This window comes from Podarcis liolepis (assembly GCF_965112155.1).
Source record: "Podarcis liolepis genome assembly, chromosome: 17".
Classification (NCBI taxonomy): Eukaryota; Metazoa; Chordata; class Lepidosauria; order Squamata; family Lacertidae; genus Podarcis; species Podarcis liolepis.
In genome coordinates, this window is record NC_139571.1 from 37,578,309 (window position 1) to 37,600,199 (window position 21,891).

General features: G+C 45.7%; 2 long non-coding RNA genes across 2 annotated transcripts in view; both read left to right on the top strand.

Moving 5' to 3' along the window:
• The window catches only part of LOC310696535, a 285,064-nt gene that overhangs the window by 49,989 nt on the left and 213,184 nt on the right, over positions 1 to 21,891 (top strand). The gene's annotated exons all lie outside the window — the stretch shown is intronic.
• Positions 3,000 to 8,985, top strand: LOC310696510. The gene is made up of 3 exons (XR_014520592.1): positions 3,000 to 3,105; positions 3,465 to 3,613; positions 8,351 to 8,985. It is a non-coding gene; the product is annotated as an uncharacterized lncRNA (long non-coding RNA).

Sequence of the window (21,891 nt, forward strand, 5' to 3'; positions counted from 1 at the left end):
CTCTTTTCCAAAGCTCAGGAAGTTTCTGCCTGACTGAGGGAGGGAGGCACGATGCTCATGTGCAAACATCCCCCACATCGCTCCTTGCAAGCTGGCACCTCTGGCCCTAACTTGGGATGCAGGTGGCACTGTGGTCTAAACCACTGAGCCTCTTGGGCTTGCGGATCAGAAGGTCAGTGGTTTGAATCCCCATGATGAAGTGAGCTCCCGTTGCTCTGTCCCAGCTCCTGCCAACCTAGCAGTTCAAAAGCACGCCTGTGCAAGTAGATAAATAGGTACTGCTGCAGTGGGAAGGTAAACGGCATTTCCATGCACTCTGGTTTCCGTCACTGTGTTCTGTTGCACCAGTAGCGGTTTAGCCATGCTGGCTACATGACCCAGAAAGCTGTCTGTGGACAAACACCGGCTCCCCCGGCCTGAAAGCAAGATGAGCGCTGCAACCCCATAGTTGCCTTTGACTGGACTTAACTGTCCAGGGGTCCTTTACCTTTACCTTTTACCTCTGGCCCTAAATGTTCCCCTATGACAAAATTAGCCGTACGCCACTGGTTGTGAACTGTCCTTGGATCTTTGGGTGGAGGGTGGTCTACAAATTTAATAAATAATAATAATAACCCCATCCCGCAAATTTCTTGCAAAACTCTACCCATCCGCCACACTTTTTTGGAGTCATCCTGCAAATGGTCAAATGTATTGTAGGTCCAAGGATCAAAGTTTAATATTAACCCCTTATCCCTGATAAAACTGTCATTGACAGCTGTAAACTATATGAGATGATCAAGCAGCTGTTTGTATCTTCTCCTTTAGGGTCAATTCTCTCGATTAGCTTTCGCAATTGTTGTATGTGACCTTTGACTCCTTTCCAGAATGAAAACAATCTCTTGTGTTCCTGTGTGTTTGGTTTAGGAGTGAGGAAGCAGTTGAACATGCAAATACCACTCTCCCCCCTCAAAAAAAATATATTTATTTGATTTTCCATACAGTGGAACCTCGGTTTTCGAGCATCTTGGAAGCCAAACTTTTCGGAACCTGAATGCCAAAAACCTGGAAGTAATTGCTTCTGTTTTCAAACACGGCTCAGAAGTGTAAGTGCTTGACAACCATATGTCAGGAGTGCTCTGATGGTGTTTCCTGCTTGGCAGGGGGTTGGACTCGATGGCCCTTGTGGTCTCTTCCAACTCTATGATTCTATGATTCTATGATTCTATGATTCTATGTAATGGCTCCCAAGGCATGTTTCTCAATTTTCACCATTGAGATTGTTGACAGCCCTTTACGACTCGGTTGTCGAACTTTTCAGAAGTCGAACAGGCTTCCGGAATGGATTATGTTTATCAGCCAAGGTTCCACTGCATTAAATTTTACATTCATCACACATCATTTTATCTACATACAGGATTCCCTTGAATCCCCTTGACTTCCCACCTCCCCTTTGTGGGTCTTACTGTTATGCTTTTCTTACTGCATCTTTTAAGGTAATCTAGAACATGCAAATACCTCTCTGTTACACTGGGCACTAACATTCGGGGGGGGGGGTGATATAAAGTGCCTCAGTGTGATCCTATCAGCACACAAGCACAAATAGTATGAACTGAGAGAACTCTTGAAGCACTCACAGGGCAAAGTTCATATTTACTGAGTCAATTCAAAATTGAGTCAAGAGGAGTTTGCCCATCAGATTGTAGAAGCAAATGCCTGACATTAGTTCTTGCCTTAAGAGGGTTTTCTCATGTACCTTCTTAACAGAGCCGTTGGGTTGGAGGACTTGCTTTCCCATGATGTCAACTCGTTTGGCTATCTGAGTAAATGAGGCAACCATGTGACTTGGCAGGTCACACAAGTACCCAGAAAATCAGCACCCACGTAAATACAGCTTCACGGAAAACTTGCTCCGGTATGACCTTTCATGTGAAAGGCCAATGCAATCTGTTCCGGGATGGGTGGTTCCAGCAGAAGCACAGCACCCAGATGTATGGGGCCACTTCATGGAAAAGTAGCTCCAAGTGTCCCTATTTTCCAGGACAGTCCTGAATTTACAGAAACCGTCCCAGTTTCTGGTTTGACCCTGCTTTTCCTTAGGACGTCCTTATTTTCATCAGATGTGTTGGAGGGTATGGAATTATGCGACCTCTGAGTCAAGGAAATACCGTAATTTTTGCTCTATAAGACTCACTTTTTCCCTCCTAAAAAGTAAGGGGAAATGTGTGTGCGTCTTATGGAGCGAATGCAGGCTGTGCAGCTATCACAGAAGCCAGAACAGCAAGAGGGATTGCTACTTTCACTGTGCAGCGATCCCTCTTGCTGTTCTGGCTTCTGAGATTCAGAATATATTTTCTTTCTTGTTTTCCTCCTCCAAAAACTAGGTGCGTCTTGTGGTCTGGTGTGTCTTATAGAGCGAAAAATACGGTAAGCAACTATACAACCTTTAGAAGACATCTGAAGGCAGCCCTGTACAGTGGTACCTCGGGTTATATACACTTCAGGTTACATACGCTTCAGGTTACAGACTCCGCTAACCCAGAAATAGTACCTCGGGTTAAGAACTTTGCTTCAGGATGAGAACACAAATGCTCCGGCACGGCAGCAGCAGGAGACCCCATTAGCTAAACCAGTGATTCAGGTTAAGAACAGTTTCAGGTTGAGAACGGACCTCCGGAACTAATTAAGTTCTTAACCCGAGGTACCACTGTATAGGGAAGGTTTTTAAAAATGTTTAATGCTTTATTATGTTTCTATATATGTTGGAAGCCATCCAGAGTGGCTGGGGCAACTCAGTCAGATGGATAGGGTATAAATATTATTATTACTGCTGTTGTTGTTGTTGAATAGGACGTCCCTATTTTCATCGGAGAAATCTTGGGGGGTATGCTTCATCAATGGAGTGGATAGCAACCTTGATTCTGGGAGCAACTCCTAAGCTCTTCTCTGCTGCTCAGATTCACTGTGACATCATCCCCTCAGCTTTTGTGACATCATCACTGCCCATCCAGCTGTTGCCCGGCGCTTCATCGCTGCCACAAAATCCCTTACCTGTTTGAGCATCTAACATGCAGCTTCACAGAGGCCTGGAAAATCCCAACCAGCAGGACAGGAGGAGGGAATACAGTGGTGCCCCACAAGACGAATGCCTCGCAAAACGAAAAACTCGCTAGATGAAAGGGTTTTGCGTTTTTTGAGCTGCTTCGCAAGACGAATTTCCCTATGGGCTTGCTTCGCAAGACGAAAACGTCTTGCAATTTTGTTTCCTTTTTCTTAACACCGTTAATACAGTTGCGACTTGACTTCGAGGAGCAACTCACAGAACGCGGTGTGGTAGCCTTTTTTGAGGTTTTTGAAGACTTTGGTGATTTTTGAAGCTTTTCCAAAACTTTCCCGACACCGTGCTTCGCAAGATGAAAAATTCGCTAGACGAAAAAACTCGCGGAACGAATTAATTTCGTCTTGCGAGGCACCACTGTACACAGATCTGCAAGATGCCAAATTCACAAAGCCAGCAGCTGAAAGGGAACAAGAAGGGCGGGAGCAAAAGAATCTGGGCTACTTGCAACTTTTGCCCCCCAAGCGTCGCCCAAGTGACCTCCTGCAGAGTGTCTGGGGCAACCTAGTCAGATGGGTGAGGAGTTGTTGTTGTTGTTGAATAGGACGTCCCTATTTTCATCAGAGAAATGTTGGAGGGTATGCAGTTATCATTCTTTGGCAAGGACAAACTGCTTCCATTTTTGAGATTGTAGCTTCGTATAAGGAGCATCCAGGGCTTTGAAGCCCTCTCCCTCCAGTAAAACGGAACAACAAACCAACTCATTTTTTAATGAAAAATGGTAATAACATCCCAACAAAAGAATGCTTAGGTCATTCGGCTCAAGTATAAATAATTATCATCATTATTGTGCAGCCGCATCCCACCCCCCACCCCCCTTGCACCTGGGAGCTCTAGCCAAAGAGGGATTTAATTAAATCCTCATGCCAGATTGACAGATGAATGGAGCGATCGCTGCTTCATGAATGGCTGGCCAGAAGGCCAGGAGCCAAGCCTCATGAATAGAGCTTTTCACTTGGTGACCTGTAGCTTTAACGCCGGGTGCCACGCAGAGGAGGCCAGGAGGAGGAGGACTCGACTGCTGGGCTTTGCAGTAAGCAGATGTAGGGCACTGCCCTGATAACAGACGGATTACATAATCTGGCAAATACGCAAACGTCCAGAAGCCCATATGCTCTCCATTGTCCTGCTGAGGTTTATCCGTGTTTTATGGATGCCGGACAGGAAAGGATTGTCAGATAAGAGACCTGCCTGCTCTGTGTCTGCTGCCAAAGATACTTTGAGTGGAAGGTTAATTTGCTGAAGAAATAGTGCAAAAGAATGGGGGGGAGGGGGAATAAAAATGAGCAAAAAAATATAATTGGTTATATTGATTGATCATAGAATCATAGAATCATAGAGTTGGAAGAGACCACAAGGGCCATCGAGTCCAACCCCCTGCCAAGCAGGAAACACCATCAGAGCACTCCTGACATATGGTTGTCAAGCCTCTGCTTAAAGACCTCCAAAGTAGGAGACTCCACCACACTCCTTGGCAGCAAATTCCACTGTCAAACAGCTCTTACTGTCAGGAAGTTCTTCCTAATATTTAGGTGGAATCTTATTTCTTGTAGTTTGGATCCATTGCTCCGTGTCCGCTTCTCTGGAGCAGCAGAAAACAACCTTTCTCCCTCCTCTATGTGACATCCTTTTATATATTTGAACATGGCTATCATATCACCCCTTAACCTCCTCTTCTCCAGGCTAAACATGCCCAGCTCCCTTAGCCGTTCCTCATAAGGCATCGTTTGTTCTGTTGAAATTGTTTAAGAAAATATTTTTTTAAAAAATAATAAGCATGGTATATACGCAGTGCCTGCGACCTAGAACTCCCTCTGCATCTTGAAAACAAATGGGCATGTCAGGGAGGGATGTAGACCTCTCTCGAAGGCACCTAGGAATTATGTTGTATTTCATGTCACGAAGGCCACTTCAAAAGAATAGGTCTCTTCGGATATATCTTTTTCGCCTTCACTGTTGCTGTCCAGTCCAACTGCTGCCAAATGAATGGGGAGTAAAGGTTCAGGTGAGGTGAGATCTGAAAAAGTAAAAAAAAAGGTAAAAGGACCCCTGGACGGTTACATCCAGTCGAAGGCGACTGGGGTTGCAGCGCTCATCTTGCTTTTAGGCCGAGGGAGCCAGCGTTTGTCCACAGACAGCTTTCTGGGTCATGTGGCCAGCATGACTAAACTGCTTCTGGTACAACGGGACACGGTGACGGAAACCAGAGCGCACGGAAATGCCGTTTACGTTCCTGCCACAATGGTACCTATTTATCTACTTGCACTGGTGTGCTTTCGAACTGCTAGGTTGGCAGGAGCAGGGACCGAGCAACGGGAGCTCATCCCGAATCAGGGATTCAAACTGCCAGCCTTCTGATCTGCAAGCCCAAGAGGCTCAGTGGATTAGACCACAGCACCACCCTCATTCCCTATGAAAAAAGGAACACCTGTGGGAAATGGAAGAAGCCATACCAGACAGCAGGCGTGACCTGGAAGCTGTTTTTAAGAGGTCAGCCTTTTGCCACATGAGCTATCTGGCCTATTAATGTTCAGAGCGTTCTTTGCTGATTAGGAGCACAGGAATATCATATCATATCATATATCATATCATACAAGATAGCCAAAGCCCAGTGGTATGGAGTGGTGCCTTGTATTAAGGCAGACCATTGGTCAGTCTAGTTCAGTACTGTTTGAAGCTGCTTTGAGGTATAAGCAGTATATTAATTAATTAATTAATTAATTAATTAATTAAATCAACAAAAAGGGGCAAAGCCATAAGGAGCACCATTTGAACTTCCTATGATTTCTACGACTGTCAACAGCGAGTAGGGTTCCCCTTATCCCTGGCCTTTCTCCCAGCTGTTTCTCATGTACCTGCCTAGTCTCCTTCTTAACCTTTCACCAGCTGTTGTCCAGATCTAATCTCATGGTTTCCATCCCTGGGTGTGTGTACGATGGCCAAGGTGCAATATTTTGCTAGCATCTCCTCAGTCCTAATGCCTGTCGAATCCTCCCAGCCCTCAGAAATAACTTTCACCTGTCTCCCTTCGCTATCACAGGTTAACATCCCCTTTCAATGGGAATTGCAGTAGCATTATTCAAGCTAAGGGACACGGGTGGTGCTGTGGGTTAAACCACAGAGCCTAGGACTTGCCGATCAGAAGGTCAGCGGTTTGAATCCCCTTGGCGGGGTGAGCTCCTGTTGCTCGGTCCCTGCTCCTGCCAACCTAGCAGTTCGAAAGCACATCAAAGTGCAAGTAGATAAATGGGTACCACTCCAGTGGGAAGGTAAACGGCATTTCCTTGCACTGCTCTGGTTCGCCAGAAGCAGCTTAGTCATGCTGGCCACATGACCCAGAAGCTGTACGCCGGCTCCCTCGGCCAATAAAGTGAGATGAGTGCCGCAACCCCAGAGTCGGTCACGACTGGTCCTAATGGTCAGGGGTCCCTTTACCTTTATTCAAGCTAAATTTGCCCCCTCATAGGTGCAATTGCATGATTTCCTGGCAAGTTGAAAGGACGGTGTGATTTGACTACCGTAGGGACCTTGGATGACACTGTGGCTACCCTTGCCCTGCTGTGAAGCCAGATTAAATCCTGGATGGAGGCTGTGATATAATTTATCGAACTGGTGTCTTCAAGGAAACCTAAGGGCCATTAGGCAGGAGCTGTCCATCAATCGCTTTTCAGGTGGCTCATGTGATGTTGACAGCTCTGGCTATAGCTTGATGTTGCTATTTCCTCCTTCCTGCCTTGCTAACCAAACCATTCGTATGAGAGCCTTCTCCAGTATGACCTCAGTGGCGCAAATACTGCTGCATTGTGTCTTCTTTGTGCACTATTCCATCAGAAGCTGCAGAAAACATGCAATAAGCAGATCAGAATACAGTTATCCACTCCACCAAGAGCGTAACATGTATTTATTTATTTTTAATTTCCCTATTTGTCCTTATATTCTGAAGCAATATTTCTAATGTCAAAACAAACACCAATGGAAATAAGGGACAACCTTGTCTTGTTTCTTTTTCTATTTGACATTTGTTTGTCAAATAGAATATTATTTACTAAAAATTTTGCGGATTGGTCAGTATAGATCGCTTTAATTCCAGCCAGAAAAGAATTACCAGTTTCCATTTTCTCTAATATCTTAATCAGAAATGACCAAGAAATATTATCAAAAGCTTTCTCCGCATCTAAAAAGATTAATGAGGCCCATTATGTGTATTAAATTTTAAGATGCATCCATATTTTAGGGTAAAATGCATATTTTATTTTTAAATACATACAGAAATAATGTGAATTTTGTGCATTTAAAAAAAATGCACAGATGGGTGTGGAAACAGAGCAGCATTGAATTAAAAATAGACACATGCAAAACTGATGTGCAGGGCCATCTTAAGCATATCCGGCGCCATGGTGCAAAGATCCCTCCAGTGCCCCCCCCCATTTCCCAGAGTTGTCAACCTTTTCCCAAACCTCTGCAGGGATCGCTCTCCTCCCGCGGAGGCTTGGGAGGCAAGCTGCACACCCGCCAGCCATATGGTTGACAGGGTACAGCTGGCGGGTGGGCAGGGAAAGGGGAGGCCATCAGCAAAGCTGCACAGCTCCCCCACTCACTGGGGCGCCCCTGACAGGTCAGCGCCCTGGTGCAACACACCAGTAAGCCCAATAGGAAAGATGGCTCTGGTGATGCGGACCAGAAATAGACAGGTACTCTCTTTTCAACATGGCTTTTGCTCCAGCTCCCAGGAGATGTGAGGTTGCCAGCTCTTCCCACCTTCCCCTGGCTTCCAAAGTTACTGGTAGTGGCCCAGGAAAAAGACACCGCTGCCAAGTCATGGAGGGAGAGGGCCTGGGTGGAAAGAAAGGTCTAGTGTTACTCCTTGCAAAATCTTCCGTGTCTCGTGAAAAGGAAATACCCATTGACAAAGTTTGAGATGCTTGCTTCCTAAGTATTTTGCAGAATAGCTAAGAATTTATTCATGGGAAATTGTTGATGGGAAATGCATCCGAAAACTTAGATCTCATTTCCCCGAGAGCCCCAGATGTGAGAGTAAATGATTACACACCAAGACAGTACTGTGATCTATGCAAAAGGAAGGAGGGGAAATGTAAATTTGTAATGGGTACAGGAAGGTGAATTTAGCCAAGAGGAAGCTGTATTTATGATGGGCTGGAGGGGAAAATAGGCCGCCTGATTTGTGGTAATTTATATATCTGTGATTTATTTCTCTTTTCACTGGCATGTGCTGTATGGCGCTGGAACTTACAGGGTAAGGAAGAAGAGCCAGAAGCGTAAAGAAGCAAAAGCATTCAGAAGTGGAGAATGCATAATGCCTGGCAAGAGCATATATTTCTCTGGTGACAAAGCCAGCAAAAATCCTTTAGGCCAATGGTGGAGCTGAGGAACAGCTATTAATCAGGGTGGAGTTAGTCTATTATCTAGAAGAAAAGGACATTATTGAGGAGGTCTGGCCCCCTTCCACATCTGAGTGAAATTCATATAGCCTCATAACCTGATTGTTGAAGAGAAAATTGGCCATTGACGCCAACTTGGCAGCCTTATTAGTTTGGAAGATGGAGCTGTGATCATATTACACCTGGGTTGGTCACCCTTGGCTTCAGCTGAACATTTTTTTGTGGCGGTTCTTTCTCTAGTTGTGTCATAATGGGAGGTGTAAATCAGGACACATAACCTCTTCTTACTGTCTTAGAGCAATGTGCCTCCACTAATTGGACCCACTATCTCGCAGATGCGTTGCTACATAGTGGAATAATAGGTGGGAAATTGGAGGCGGTTTTTAAAATCTCCAGAACCGTATCCTATTTAGGCCTCCTGAACAAAATGATAATAATTAAATGAACAGTCTCTTTCTGGCACGAAAATAAATTGAGGCTTTCAAGGTATTTTACACCTTGTTTTACTTTTATGTCTAGCTGAGCTGATGAGTTACTTCCAAGACGGTATGACATTTCTTGGTATTGCTCATTGCAGGTATTTCTTTAGGTATTGGAACAGAAAATGGACCTGCTCTGAGGATCATCCTGACCAGCACACAAGCACTTGTGTGTGTTTACTTAGAAGTAAATCTTAGTGAGTTCAGTGAGGTTTACTCACATGAGATTTGAGCCTAAGGATGGAAAGAGGGTGTGATGAGAAATGGAACAGCAAAAGAACTGTTTCAGGCAACTGTTTGGGCAGGCTCTCTAGTCTCAAGCAAGAAGGTACACCTGGAAACAGGTAATGGTATCAAGTAGCTGGAAAGTGGCAATCTTAAGAAGCTGCATAACAAGGATTAGCAAGGTCAGAGATGGAAGCCAGCTCCTCAGTACCAAGGACAGCTACAGAGCAGCACATGTTGTTGTTTAGTCGTTTAGTCGTGTCCGGCTCTTCGTGACCCCCTGGACCAGAGCACGCCAGGCACTCCTGTCTTCCACTGCCTCCTGCAGTTTGGTCAAACTCATGCTGGTAGCTTCGAGAACACTGTCCAACCATCTCATCCTCTGTCATCCCCTTCTCCTTGTGCCCTCCATCTTTCCCAACATCACGGTCTTTTCCAGGGAGTCTTCTCTTCTCATGAGGTGGCCAAAGTATTGGAGCCTCAGCTTCAGGATCTGTCCTTCCAGTGAGCACTCAGGGCTGATTTCCTTCAGAATGGATAGGTTTGATCTTCTTGCAGTCCATGGGACTCTCAAGAGTCTCCTCCAGCACCAGAATTCAAAAGCATCAATTCTTCGGCGATCAGCCTTCTTGATGGTCCAGCTCTCACTTCCATACATCACTACTGGGAAAACCATGGCTTTAACTATATGGACCTTTGTTGGCAAGGTGATGTCTCTGCTTTTTAAGATGCCGCCTAGGTTTGTCATTGCTTTTCTCCCAAGAAGCAGGCGTCTTTTAATTTCGTGACTGCTGTCACCATCTGCAGTGATCATGGAGCCCAAGAAAGTCAAATCTCTCACTGCCTCCATTTCTCCCCCTTCTATTTGCCAGCAGTACATAGGTTGCACCAAAGAGTTGCAGAGTTCAAGAAGCCTGTATATCATGATGCAGACGTCCCTCTCTATGTGGTCTCTTCTTTCAAATGCTCAGCAGAGCAGAACAGGACCCAGTTACGGGGAAGCAGCTCCCGCACAACAACTAGTAAGCGTGACTTGGGCTTCAGTTCATAAACCAGAGCTGGGGAACCTCCAGATGCTGCTGGACTCTAGCTCCCATCAGTCACGGACAGCATGGCCAATGGTTGGGGATGATAAGAATTGTAGTCCAGCAACATGTGAAGGGCAGCAAGATTCCCATCTCTAACACAAGCAAAGAGAAGGCAGTACATGTGAAAAGGAGTCTTGGTTGACCACAAACTTGACATGAGCCAACAGTGTGACGCGGCAGCTAAAAAAGCCAATGCAATTCTGGGCTGCATCAATAGGAGTATAGCATCTAGATCAAGGGAAGTAATAGTGCCACTGTATTCTGCTCTGGTCAGACCTCACCTGGAGTACTGTGTCCAGTTCTGGGCACCACAGTTCAAGAAGGACACTGACAAACTGGAACATGTACAGAGGAGGGCAACCAAAATGGTCAAAGGCCTGGAAACGATGCCTTATGAGGAACGGCTAAGGGAGCTAGGCATGTTTAGCCTGGAGAAGAGGAGGTTAAGGGGTGATATGATAGCCATGTTCAAATATATAAAAGGATGTCACAAGGTTGTTTTCTGCTGCTCCAGAGAAGCGGACACAGAGCAATGGATCCAAACTACAAGAAAGAAGATTCCACCTAAACATTAGGAAGAACTTCCTGACAGTAAGAGCTGTTTGACAGTGGAATTTGCTGCCAAGGAGTGTGGTGGAGTCTCCTACTTTGGAGGTCTTTAAGCAGAGGCTTGACAACCATATGCCAGGAGTGCTCTGATGGTGTTTCCTGCTTGGCAGGGGGTTGGACTCGATGGCCCTTGTGCTCTCTTCCAACTCTATGATTCTGTGATTTTATGATTCTATGAAAAGGCACTAGATGTAAATAAGCCTTTGATAATATATTTACAAATTCTGGAATCGTGCAAGATATAGAAATGGAATAATACTATAGGTAGTCTCTCAATCACTCACTTACTTCCTTTTCTGCACACCTCTTTTCCTTAGCAATTAATGCACTGGAGGAAAATGTGCTGGTCTTTCAAATATTTGGGAGGGGAAAATCAATATAAATCTAATTATATTTTCTGTATTCTAGCATTCGCTCACTTTTTGCTGCATGGAAGAGAGCCAATTGCTCCGAGTAGATGCAGATTTGAAACTGTGAAGGGGAAGTTCTGCCGCTCCTTCTACCCTTTTGAAATTGTTAGCACTTTTCAAAACTGTATCATTCACCAAAACACTGTTATAAAGAACTCCTCATAGCTTCAATTTAGAAGCTGTGTAATGGAAGATAAGGATGGAGATTGTGGAGAAATTGGGGCAGGGGGAGACCAAAAGACTGATTTCCACCTCTAAAATTGGTTAGATGGATGCAAGCTTTAATTGGTTTAATCACTATATTAATAAAGTAAAGCTTTCATCCATTTCTTAGTGAGGACAATTTTTCATTGGTGAAACAGAAATGGAATAATTATTTTGAAGCTATTTTGACTTTGGTGCATTATGGAAGCAGGGAATTCTTCCTCTTAAGGATGAATGACAGCTTCTGTTTATTAAACTGCATTCCCTTTCCTTTTAATATCACACTGCAAAAAACATTTATTCTGAGATGTTGCAAACATGCACATTTATTTAAATTTAATTAACTGATTGGTTCAGTCAGCCCCGTAATTAGTGATTCTTGTAGCCAATCGGGTTGACCATCTCTGATATGCCTGGGGTAGAGAGGCTTGGGGCAACTTTAGTGGCCGCAGACCAGAGGCTGGCAGGGGGCGGGTTGCGCATTTCACACGCATGCACCAATCTATTGCCATTTAGTGGGGATGCCAACTGGCTACCAGGCCAGATTCATGACACCTGAGCTAATTCACAAAGCTCTAAACAACTTGGGCCCAAGTACCTTAAGGACTGTTTGATTCCATATGCTCCATCAGTGAGATCCTCTGATGGGACACGTCTAGTGGTTCCCCATGACCCTGTGGTTTGGTTTGACCTTCACTGGGGACACAAGCCTTTAGAAATCAGGTGACTGATCAGTGGGTGGCCTCATGGTGGGTGAGCCAGCTCTGGATCTGGTCCTCTGGTTGCAGAAGGTCCTCTGCACCAGTACATAGGATGGTTTAGGATGACTTCCTCCATACAATCAACAGCATGGGGGAAGACTAAGGAGAACCAAGCTCTACAGGTTGATAGCCACCTGCATTCTCCATAACTGTGAGGGGTGTGGCCTGGAGAGAGGAGGTGTGTCTGATGATGAGAGGGGTGTGGCCTGGGAATGGGTCTGAAGGCCAAATAGGCCTAGGAAGCAACATTTGACCCCTGGGCTTAAAGTACGCCCTCCACATAACATCTTTTTTATTATTATTAAAGATTTCTTAGTTTATAAAAATACGTGTGTTGTCTCATTTTCCAAGGTGTGTTTTCTACAGATCAGTTTCATTTGTTGTGAGACATTAGTGTTACATATAGTGTTGGGTTAGGAAGAGAAGAGGGAGAAAGAGGGGGAGGGGCATAGTGAGTGGGGTGGGGTCGGGTAGCAATGCTGCTATTACAGTGATACCTTGGGTTAAGAACTTAATTCATTCTGGAGGTCCATTCTTAACCCGAAACTGTTCTTAACCTGAAGCACCACTTTAGCTAATGGGGCCTCCTGCTGCCGCTGCACGATTTCTGTTCTCATCCTGAAGCAAAGTTCTTAACCCGAGGTACTATTTCCGGGTTAGCGGAGTCAGTAACCTGAAGCGTCTGTAACCTGAAGCGTCTGTAACCCAAGGTACCACTGTATTCTGCTTAGTATATGTGTGGGGGTTTGTGTCAGTGACACTTGTGTGGGTTCTCTCACTATTCACTCATATTTCCTTGGTGGTGAAAGAGGTTGGAGATGGCCTAGGGCAGGGTCTGCAACCCGCGGCTCCGGAGCCACATGTGGCTCTTTTACACCTTTGCCGCGGCTCCGGGGCGGATACTAGCGAGGGGAGGAGGCGCATTGTGCGACCCAACACTCCCAACTGTGGCGGGCGCTGTACTGGCTGTGACGTCGCATGGGGGCAATGCGTGCGTTAGTCACGCACCGTCCCGACGTCACCTTCCCACCCGCCCACCCGCTACATTGTAAGGGGCATGTACGCTGGTCACTGCATTGAAAGGGGCATGTACGCTGGTCACTGTTTTGAAGGGGAGGGAAGAACGCACACACACACAAAGGTAACTTGTTAATTTAACGTTTATTTCTATGAGGAGGAGTAATTCTGAAGGGTCAAACAAAGAAATAATAAAAAAGTGACAAAAAAGTTATTTTTATAATGACGAGTTTTGCGGCTCCCAGTTGTTTTTTCTTTTGAAACGGGTCCAAGTGGCTCTTTTTGTCTTAAAGGTTGCAGACCCCTGGCCTAGGGGGTGGTTGGTTGTCTTTGGTTGACTGTAGTGAGATTTGATTTTGTGAGTGACTGGGGTTTGAGTGTGTATTTTTGAATCAGGTTAGCCAGATTGATTCGTATGCTGCCAGCGGATTCTTGTTGTTGTCTTGTTGGGCTATGTATGTGCTAAAGGGGAGCCATACCAGGGTGAAGGCATCTTCTGTTTCCCCCCGTGTCAGTTTCATTTATTGGATCCCAATGGAGATTTATAAGATAAGACCTGATTTCTGGTCACTCACTTTTGCAAAACTGTTTTCACACATTAACTGCTCAGGTCGCATACCAGAAGGGTGGGAGCTGAGTATAATTGCCCCAATATATAAAAAGGGTGATATGAAAAACCATGCCAATTATAGACACATTAGTTTGTTAGATGTAGCCTCTAAACTATATGCCAGGCTTCTTCTTGGGAGACTGGAAGAATGGGCAGATACAAATAAGGTGATATCTGAAGTCCAGGCAGGTTTCCAAAGAGGGAAATCTACATTGGACCAGTGCTTTGTGATGAACTTTCTGCTATGTAAATACATCCATGATTTGAAGCAAAAATTATATGTTGCTTTTATCAATCTAAAGTCAGCTTTCGATACGGTCCCATACCATATGATACCATTGGTCCATGCTTACTCCTGACAGGTCTCTCCAGTGTCTGGCTATGATGTTTCTAGCTGCTGAGAGTAGGTGGGTTATGAGCTCTTTATGATGTGAGTGGGCATTATTATCTTGGAAGATGTTTAATAGGGCCAGTTCTGGGGTGACTTCTAATACCTGCTTAGTTATTTTGCATATTTCTTGTATGATTGCTGTCTAGAAGAGTTGGACCCCACCCCATAACTGAATGTTGGGCTACCACACTTTGACAGGCACATTCTGGGTGCAGTTCATGAACCCCTTCTCCTAGGCACACAGTGGCTCATCACTAGACCCCACTAAACTGCCGCTCCTCCCTTCCTTGCACACTCCAAATCATCTACACTGGCATTTTGTTGAAGAATTCCCCCTTTCCCCTTTCACTGCTGAGATCTGCACTTTTTTGTACCTTGACCAAATCACACAGGCAAATTCTTGAGTTCCAGCATTTCCTCATTTTAACTGGAGACCCCCGGGGGTGGAATATGCTATTTAAAATAAAACAAAACACTGAAACCAGGTCAAGGAAATTTCTGCATCGGCCATTATGCCGCATAACATTGAAAAACCCTCTTCTGAAAAAGCTTTGCAAAATGCTCCCTGGCAAACATTAAAAAGCAGCGCTTCCGGATATGCGCTTTACATCCACCACGAAAAGCAAGGCTAGCTAAAACAAAAGGTGTGTTTTCTCTGCTGAATAAAACCATTTGCATAGGGAGAGAGGTTTGGGCCAACAATTGATACATCTCTCAAGGCAGATGCACAAGGAAGACAATCGTTTCCAAGCAGTGGTGTAGCGTGGGTTGTCAGCACCCGGGGCAAGGCAAGTAATTTGTGCCCCCTAACCCGTGGATTTGCGCCCCCTAACCCGTGGATTTGCGCCCCTAACCCTAACCCCCAGGTGTTGCACCCGGTGCGGCTGGCCCCCCCTGCACCCCCCACGCTACGCCACTGTTTCCAAGTTAAGCAGCTCCTTGTTGTTCCCTGTCTTCAGGGCGTTGTGTATGCACAAAGAATTGTGGGGCAGAATTGTGGGGCAGGGAAGAAACACACAGCTTTGACTTCCTGAAAATCTTGCTTTCCTTTTCTTTTTGAAAGCAAGTTTCCAACCCTTATGATTGCTCACATTTTCTCGGGTTTTTGAATACTTGGGGGGGGGGTATCCTTTTTGATGGGCGATATCCTTTTATGACAACTGAAGTATGCAGTTAATGCCTGCTGATGCTTCAGAAGCCAGAGGGCTGGTTGATTAACATCTCTGGTGCCTGGTTACATAGCTCTTCCTCACTCCCCATGTCTAGCAGAAATGGAATGAATTATGCAAAAAGAGGAACGATCCAAAAATTGCTCAATTTCCATAATGAATGAAGCTTGCGGTTTTTTATTTCTATCAGTGGGGGAGGGGAGCAGTGGCTCTGTGGTGGCGGCGGGGATAAATTCGTTTCCGTTTTCATTTGAATGTGAACCTACCTGGATCACACTTTGGGAAACAATACAAGAATAAAAAAAATCGCGAGCAGGATTTGAGCTATGAGCAACAGGAGTAATTCGATTATAAGATCGTGGTTACCATTTACTAGATAGAAGAAAACATATGAAAAATGACAAAATTGTGTTTTGATCATATATGTTAAAAATGTTGAAACGTAATAAGAGAGGGAGAGAATTTTTTTTCTTGTTCTCCCCCTCTAAAACAAGGTGTGTCCTATGGTCAGGTGCATCCTATAGAGCGAAAAATACGGTAAGTAGAATAGGAAAGATTTCTGCACATAAGATCAATACTTTCTGCACTAAGAAATGCAAACTATGTGGTTCTGTGCATGGTGGCTTTTCATCCGGGCATTGATTCAAAGGCCTTTCAGAAAGGCTGGTGCATCGCCTTCCGTAAGGCCCAGGAACCATGTCCTCAAATGGTGTATTTAATGTTCTAGTTGTCTTAGGATCCAAGCCAAAACAGCTTTATACTTTTCACCAGCTCTCATCAGGTGTGACGGTCCCCTTCCTCTGTTTTCTCCCATTGAGCCTGCTTTTCCCACTGGACAGTTTTTAGTTTGAATTCTGACAGTGCCTCTGCCCCATCCCCCCCGCCTGCATCAAACCCCCCTCCCTGGGTTTGGTCATAAAATCACCACAAAGCAAGAAATGCTTCAAATCCCTACAAAATCCAAATTGATGGGGAGGCCTTTTTTCTGGAGATGTGGAGAGTGGGGGGGGGGTGATATTAAAGATTAAAGTTCTCTGATTTCTCACTGTCTTCTGATCCCATTAGCAGAGAGGCAGCATTTTGGTAATTGCATAACCTTACGAGGTTGTCTCGCCAGCTCCGTGATTCATGCACTCTCTCGACAGCAAGCCAGCCATTAGGTGCTCCCGAGTTAAAGGATGCCTTGGAATCAGTTTACCTTTCTGACAGATGATACAAACCACAACTTTAGCAGTCCTCTGAAGAATTGGGGGGAAGCAAGAAGCAGTTCCACTGATGTCTGAGGCGGGTCAGTTTCAAAAAGGATGACTCATACCAGCCACAGTATGGCTAGTACAGTGGTATCTCAGGTTATGTACTTAATTCGTTCTGGAGGTTTGTTCTTAACCTGAAGCACCACTTTAGCTAATGGGGCCTCTTGCTGCTGCCACACCGCCGGAGCACGATTTCTGTTCTTATCCTGAAGCAAAGTTCTTAACCCGAGGTACTATTTCTGGGTTAGAGGAGTCTGTAACCTGAAGCATATGTAACCTGAAGCGTATGTATCCCCGAGGTACCACTGTAGTGGGATGCATGCAGCCAGCTGGGCTTGTGCTGTTGAACAGCCTGTTTCAGGAAGTATCATCTAAAAAGAACCACAAGCAAACAGCGGCAAGTGAGGCCAACGTGCCCAGCTGCGAATTGCGTGAGAGAGCAGGGGGAACCCAGTGGTGCTGTGGTCTAAACCACTGAGCCTCTTGGGCTTGCTGATCCGAAGGTCAGTGGTTCGAATCCCCACGACGGGGTGAGCTCCTGTTGCTCTGTCCCAGCTCCTGCCAACCTAGCAGTTCGAAAGCACACCAGTGCAAGTAGATAAACAGGTACCACTGCGGCAGGAAGGCAAAACAGCGTTTCTGTTCGCTCTGGTTTCCGTCACGGTGTCCCGTTATGCCATAAGCGGTTTAGTCATGCTGGCCACATGACCCGGAAAGCGGTCTGCGGACAAACGCCGGCTCCTTCAGCCTGAAAGCGAGATGAGTGCCGCAACCCCATAGTCACCTTTGACTGGACTTAACCGTCCAGGGGTCCTTTATCTTTTACCTTTACAGTATAGCCAGAAGTGGGATGGATGCAGCCTTCTGGGCTTGTGTTATTGAAAAGGCTGGCTCAGGAAGTATCATCTAAAAAGAACCACAAGCAAACAGTGGCAGCTGAAGCCAAAGTGTCCAGCTGCAAATTGTGTGTGAGTGCAGGGGGAACACAGCTGGAGGTTCATGAAGCAGGAGGTTGAGGGCAGGCATCTGGGGTTACCTGCCAAGGACCCATGCTGCAGTCGGGGGCTTCCTTACATGAATTGTCTGGGCATGCCTCTCCTTTTCCCCATGCTTGCTTGTCTGGTCCAGGCAACAGTGGCAGTAAGAAGGAGTCACAGTCGATGCCCCTGCCTGCTTGCTCATTGTGATGGCCTGGGATTCAGACTCGGAGGCTGAACCTGAGGAATCCCAGCCTGCACAGGAGTCCCTGCCTCCAGAACCAGCTGAGCCGGGGCTGGGGCTTGAACCTGAAGGGCCCTCACCTGTGCCGGATCATCAGGAGCAGACACCAGCTGAATCCGCTCTGACTCCGGAGGTGATTGAGGACCCATTGCCTGCAGGTGCTCCTCTCCCAGCCCTGTCAGGGGAAGGTGAGGTTGCCTCTGGGTCCAGTAACCCTCCAGCCTCTCCTGAGCTGCAGAGGCTCAGGGCAGAGAGGCGGAGGGAACTAAGTTCCCGCAGGAGGAGTGCTCGCCTCCAGGCCAGGAGAGGTTAGGCACCTGTGGATCGGGACCGCCCTATGCCTCGGGGCAGATAAAAGCCAGTCAGCCCCAGTCCCAGGTTGTGGGAGCAACATTGTTGGTAACCTGTTCCTGCCGGCACCCTGTCCTGCTTTCTGCCAGAGCTCCTAACCACGCCCGACTCCCTGCCTTGGACCCCGCTTTAGCCTCGGACCAGGCACGGACCACGCCGCATGGTAACACCCCCCCCCCGGGACCAGCACACTCATTGGCTCTCCCTTAGCAAGCAAGCAATGGCGAGGAAGAGGCACTGGAGGAGCTGGTGATCCTAGCAGTGGAGAAGTAGTTAGGGATGGAAAGACTTATCCATTTCAACCCTTCCCATGTCTCAGTTATCCAATCTGAAATGCGGTTCTCCACATTTCTCCAACAAAACAAAACAAAACAAAAAATTGTGAAAATTCATCAATAGTCCACGCTTCTCCTAATAAACACATTTTAAATAATCTTTCATCTCCAGTTGGAAGGTATATAACTGGAGACTGGTATAATATTAAATTTAATTTAAAAATGACCACCACTAGATTCCAGCCTAGGATCGTTCACAACTCCTTGGGCACTTGGAATGTATTTGTTAATGGTATTAGAAGTGATGTTGTGGAATTATTTTGCTTTGCTGTTTTAGGCTTTGGCAAGATCACAGTGACTTACGATGGTCCCTCTTAAATGTATCCTTAGACCAGAGATGCCAAAACATTTGAAATACTTTAAATGCTAGTATTGTTTCCGAGAAAAATTAGAGGAAGATGGTAGTATGGGGAAGGATCAGTTATTTCTTACAAGCAGCAGCACCTGTGGCAGGAGGACAGACCTGATTCTTGACCTCTTCAGACCTTCAGGTGCCCATGACCAGCAATTCTGAGGTACAAGTAGCTACTGGGCCCCTGAGTTGCTGTATCCTTCCTATAGACCTCCTAAACCCACCACAATTTTTCTGGCTACCCAAACCCCAGCTTTCTCATCTTTCTTCTTACTTAACCAGCCTTGTACATTTAAAAAATGTTCCTAGGTTGTCATTTTGCTGTTAAAAAAATTAAAAATTAGCATATGCAGCTACAGATGGGCGAAACAGTTGCTCATATCAACACTGGCAAGACCTGTGCAGCAATCCATGAATAATGCAGTGACAAGAGACAACAGTTTATGCTGCCAGTTATGGTGCTTCCATCTTGGAGTCATGTTGTGCCTTCTGCAAACTTCATTGTCAAACTTTTAAAGGATGGATTTGCTGGCAAGTGTGCCTATACGTGTCAGGGACTGTGCTGAGGAGGGCTGCACAGGTGAGGAATGGTGGGAGCCTCCCCCTCTCCCTGCTCCTGATGAGTATCCCGAATCTTCTCAGGAGTAGTGGGACGGTATAGATCTGGAACAGTGGTTTGCAGAGGGACATAGTTCTGAAGACAAAAATGTTGGGGTGCGTCCAATGAAAGTCTAAACCTTAACACTATATACAGAACACAACACCAGAAGGAAAAGAGATAGAAAGCATAGCTGTCAAGTGTCCCTTTTTGAAGGGACAGTCCCTTATTCCAGCGCCATGTCCTGCTGCTGTCCCTTATTGATGGATGTCCCTTAAATGTCCCTTAAATTTTAAAGCAAGCAGCTCCTCTCCCTCCCTCCCTGCCGGCCAGGGAGGAGGGAGGCTCCAACTGTGTTGCTTGGCTGTGTTGCTCACCCAATAAGGAGTCTAAGAACGACTGGGGGTGGAGCTTGCATGCCTTGTGTATGGCTAGTTAATGCAAGCTGGGGGGTTTTTTGAATGCTGGACGCCATTTTGTTGCACGTGCTGCTGCAAACTTTGCAGTGCAAAGCCAGGCCGGGGAGCCATCTTAAGTTGAGGCTGCATAGGCCTTGTGGTGCATGTGATTCAGATTCTATTCAGTTGAACCTCTGGTTACAAAGTTGGTTGGACAGTGTTCTTGAAGCTACCAGCATGAGTTTGACCAGACTGCAGGAGGACAGGAAGACTGGAGTGCCTGGAACAGGTGAGGCTGCAGGTCCCTTATTGTGGCTGCAGGTCCCTTATTTTGGCTGCAGGTCCCTTATTTTGGCTACTGGTCCCTTATTTTCAAATCTGTAAGTTGACAGCTATTGATAGAAAGAGAAAGTGAAGCCCAGGCTCCTTCTGTCCCTACTTTTATAGTCAGCATGACCTTGACAGAAGAGGTAACAGAACCAGTTTAAACCAGATGCACTCAGCTTCTCTGAAGGAATAACCCAAATATCATGAACCTTTTGCTTGTTTCTTTCACACAGAGAAGCTTCCAGAACCCTCTTGAATTAAGCAGAATAGGGAAGAGTAGAATTTAACAACACAGTGACCATGATGGGATGGTCGGAGTTGTAATATAACAGCATCTGGAGGGCTGCAAGTTTCTCACCCCTAGTTTAAATCCTTTATTTCCCTTATTTCAGAAGCACCACCAATTTCATGATGGCCAGTGAAATATAATTAATCCACCCTTTCATGATTATTTGGTGAGGAGGAAAACAAGCATTTCTTGGATCATATTTTAGACCATTAGAGATCTCCTATATAATGCCTGCTCCCATTTCAATCTCTGTGTTGCAAGATTTCATCAAGAAGGCTTAACGAAGAGGATCTGAGAAAGTACCAGCACCCAAGAGACTTGAAATCAATCAAGGAAACTTTGCTGAACCTTTTGCATCACATGATAATGAGGGGGTTTTTTCAAGCTACGCTCGGCCTTCAGCCAAACCTTTTAATTGGTTGAAAGCATGATATTGGCTTAAGGGGCGTAGCATCGGCTTAAAGAACACAATATTTGCTTAAGGCTCCCTGGTGCTCGGAATATGACAGTGTGGCTTCGCTTTGCTTCTACGACATACAGTGCAATTACTATGGCTTTTTGCATTCCGGCACGTCCCAAGGGAGGCATATTTCACAAAATGCTAGAGACAATATTGATTTCACCGAGCCTCCTGCATTTTCTAAACAGTTGGCCTCCGCCGTGATCAATCCATGAGAAATGACAGAGATGAACATTTGTGTACCCTCTCCATAAACACATCACCCCTCGGTAAAACAAATCCAATAAGCAACACCTCTGAAATAGATCAAATATGAGGGCTGCCTGATAGCCTATGCCTCAGGCCTTCAGTTTATCTTAATACAATTTCATTGATTTACCTGCGCTAATGCACTTTCAAGGAAATATAAAGACTTGAGGGGAAAGGAAGGGGTGGGTGAGCGGCACCTTCCCCTTGGTTTAGTCTGTTTCATTTTATTGGATTCTTCTAGTTGAACTGGTGAGAAAATGGAGGACTGGAAACTGCCTCCAAAACAGTAATGTCCACACTTTGAAAGGACTTCTTCATGCAGTACATGGTTAAATTGTGGAACTCACTCCCACAAGAGGCGATTAGGATCATCAGCCTAGATGCATTAAAAGAAGACTCCTGTCTTGAAAGTAAAACAATGTCCAAACAATTGTCAAACTATTCAAAAGCTTTTACCTGCAGAACATATAGCTAAAGAAGAATGCATGCAAAGTATTTACATTCGCGTGCTTATCTATGCATGGGCTTTCGCCTCCTTTAATTGAAGATGGCAGCTTCTTCGTTAAACATTCAAACATTATATGTGCATCTTCTTAATT